Genomic DNA, 3,755 nt, shown 5'->3' on the forward strand with positions numbered 1-3,755 from the left:
CTTGACCTCTGACCTATAGGCATACCAGACAGAGTCAGACAGCAACTGGAATGATCAAGACAAGTGGAAAAGAGGCTAGGTCAGAGAGGGAAACATGAGACCCCCACCAATCCTCTACCCACCCTACACTGATCTATTCCAGACCTTTAAGGCCCTTCACCACCTCTCCCATTCTAGCCCTGTAAAAATAGACCCTATTTTTCACTAGCAAGAACACTAAGTAAGGCTACGGTCTAAATTCATGAGCCATGTAAATGTGTAGATCTAAATAAAGCCCTGTCGGTGAGGTGTGGGATATTGACAGGACGAGCAAAGTATTTCCACAACACTTTATTTATTTAAACTGTTAATTACATTAGAAAAATTACAGTTGTGTTAAAAAAACAACACCAAGTGAATTAAGTGCATTTTGCAGCAATTCAAGTTTTCAATAGTTTGACAGACAACGATATATTATTATACACAACATGAATAATGCTTTGCTATATTTTTGATTTTATTTTTCAATCTAGTCTAGACTTGAGCAATGTACATTATGTGAAAAGAGTTCAAGTGTAAACTTAGTTATTTCCATGAGATTTCAGTAGATATCAACAAACAGTACCGGTTAAACGGAGAAATACAAAAGTATAAAAAAAAGAACAAGTCTAAACAAAATGTTGCATTTTGTTAGTGAAAAAAATCTACGTTTCAGAATTGCACTTTCCACCTTGGCTCTAAATTGTGTATTCACCACAGTGAATATCCTAGTTATAACTAGTTGATAAATAACTAGTTACTCTTTCTAAAAAGCAGCTTGTTCATCAAACCAATCCTTATCTCTTAGCCCAAACCTCTCCTCAACTGCAATAATACAGTACTTCTAATACAGTCTTGAGTTAGAGTTTTACTATTCCTCCTCTTCTTCCTCCTCTTCTTCTTCCTCCTCCTTCTTCTTCCTCTGTCACCACATCATCATCATCATCATCCCCCAGTCCAAAGCCCATTTGGTACAAGATGACCTCCACTTCTTCTGTGCACAGTGTAAGGTGCTCCATGTTCTCGAACCCAGGCTCGGGCCTTTCTAAGTTGGAGCCTTTAGCTGCCTCTTTGGCCTGTGCAATCAGCTCCTTCCCACTAATCAGGAACTCGGCTGCATTGCCCTTCTCCATGGTCTGGGCCGCCTTCTCCTTTAGGTTGATACTAGCCTGGAGCTGCTCCGTGTACCTCTCCACCAGGGACCTCAGCAACCCCAGCTTCCTCTCCTCCTCCTGGGTGATCTTTTCCAGGAGCTGGCCCTTACGTTCCTCCAGGATGGCATAGAGCAAGTCAAGCTCTCCCCCAGACGTCTCTTCTGAAGCTGGCTGTTCTCCTCGATGCTCTTGCATGTGTCCTCCATCTGAGCCATCACGGCCTGGACACAGCTGTTACCCGCCGCAAGGAGATCTACGGCGTTCCGCAGCTCGGCCTTCTGGGTATCGTAGATGCTCTGCAGGGGTGACACCTCACAGTCCTTGTGCTGGCCGAACACTTTGCACATGGAGCAGGTGGGCGTCTGGCAGGTCACACAGTAAATATTAATGCGCTCGTCCTCGTGCTCCGTACACATGGGCTCCTTGGTGTCTTTGTCCTTCAGCGGTGGGTCTGCAACGTTACTTCCTACTTCTCCGCCGCCGCTCTCCGGCTGCTGCTTGTAGATATCAATGATGTTCTCCACTAGCAGGTTCCTCTGAAGGCCGTAGACGCCGTGGCGGTCCAGGACGACCTCGAAGCGGCAGGTGGGGCAGCGGAAGATGCCCCCGGAGTAGTGGTAAGGGTTGCGGGAGTCGTAGAGGTCGCTGGCGCAGCCGCGGCACAGGTTGTGTTGGCAGGGCAGGATGACTACGGGCTTCTGGAACATCTCCAGGCAGATGGGGCAGCTCAGCTGGCTCTCCAGGCTCTCCCTGGGGCTGGGCTGGTGCGTCACCTGGCCGGTCTGGATATCCATGTCTGGATAGATGTGTTTCTCTGTTCTTACAAGGTATAAGTCCTTAATGTTCTGAGTGGGTGGCCTAGGCGCTTTGTCTTAGGTGGTGTGGCTCTTTCTCTGTCTGTCTCTCCTTCTGTTGCAGTCTGGTATAGTGACTGCTTTCTCCACTGGTTTATTTTGATCTAGCCACTCTCCGGGCCACAGCTGACAATTTATACTGCTGGGCTGGCCGTGACACCCGAGCCTCCACGCGGTCTGAGGCACGGGTCCCACCCTTTGCTTGTTTGCAAGGCTCAATTCTGAGATAATTAACCCCTTCTGGCCCCGGCCGTCATACTTAGCAACACCCACCGTCCCGCCCTCCCCTCTCTCTCTCTTTCTGTGGGAGGGGCTAAATCAATAGACAACTGGCCAAACAACCCCAATAACAACAGGTCACCCACCACACCACAAAACACGATTAGGGTCGTTCACATCTGTTTACATCTTAGATTGACCCCTTTCGGCCTCTGCAGAAATAGGTCAGACGTAATGCATATGCCTTCTCATAGCCAGACATCAGGTATGTTATAAATTCATCTCTCGTGGACAGACTACGTCAACATAAAAATAAGCATCTGACCAAATTATGCTTCTGGGTTAATGGAGATTAGTAATAACATAAACATGTCCACATTCTGCTGTTATACAGAGAAATTGTAAACATGCTGGTTTTCTTGAAGATGCTCTAGCAGACTGTAAATGTAATCCGTGGCTGACAGAAAAAATACAGATTTGACAGATTAAACAACGTAGAAATAGAATGAACACAAGTTGTAGAATCCACATAGTTTGTAATAGAGCAGGTAGAATGTGCCATATTGCTCTACTATATGTCTACAGAGAAGAGTGACTGAGCTGGTAGTACACATTATAGAAATAGAATGAACACAAGTTGTAGAATCCACATAGTTTGTAATAGAGCAGGTAGAATGTGCCATATTGCTCTACTATATGTCTACAGAGAAGAGTGACTGAGCTGGTAGTACACATTATAGAAATAGAATGTCATGTCCTATCCTCTGCCAGGTTCCCTCCCCCTCTTCCTTTACCCTGTACCCCTGCATAGCCTAAAAGACAGTGTGTGTGTGTGTGTGTGTGTGTGTGTGTGTGTGTGTGTGTGTGTGTGTGTGTGTGTGTGTGTGTGTGTGTGTGTGTGTGTGTGTGTGTGTGTGTGTGTGTGTGTGTGTGTGTGTGTGTGTGTGTGTGTGTGTGTGTGTGTGTGTGTGTGTGTGTGTGTGTGTGTGTGTGTGTGTTTGCACAAAAAGACATTAAAAGATCCCTCATTGTGTGTGTGTGTGTGTTGCACAACTCTGGAAAGTTTGGGGGTTGTAAACAAAGTTAAACATTAAAGTTATGTGCCCTCATTGACACCCCAGTAGGACACGGTCGACCCAGTCCGGGTGATCACAGCAGCTTGTGCAACACTGTCCACATCACACACCACAACAAAGAACATCCATGGTACTCATTGAGCCGCTCTGAAAACCAGCAACAACAAAATAACAGGTGCTGTACACAGGGGGGTGTACTCATGCACATGGGCTTGGTTGCAGGGGTGGTATCCCAAACATTTCCACCATGGAGGAGTGTTGTGTCAGGTTGTGCCACGTTGGAGGTGTAGGGGGACATTAGTCACGTGGGTGTAATCATGTCAACATGCTGGATATGGCGTAGAGAAGAAGATGGGGCCAATCGTCTGTAGTTTAGGGACAGGTATCAGACACCACCATGGAGGAGTGTTGTGTCAGGTTGTGCCACGTTGACT

At 46.7% G+C, this 3,755-nt stretch overlaps 1 pseudogene; it reads right to left on the reverse strand.

Moving 5' to 3' along the window:
* Positions 1–315: 315 nt before the first annotated feature.
* LOC124023817 lies at positions 316–2,111 on the reverse strand (annotated as a pseudogene).
* Positions 2,112–3,755: the final 1,644 nt, after the last annotated feature.

This window comes from Oncorhynchus gorbuscha, unplaced genomic scaffold, assembly GCF_021184085.1.
Source record: "Oncorhynchus gorbuscha isolate QuinsamMale2020 ecotype Even-year unplaced genomic scaffold, OgorEven_v1.0 Un_scaffold_1683, whole genome shotgun sequence".
In the NCBI taxonomy this organism is placed as follows: domain Eukaryota; kingdom Metazoa; phylum Chordata; class Actinopteri; order Salmoniformes; family Salmonidae; genus Oncorhynchus; species Oncorhynchus gorbuscha.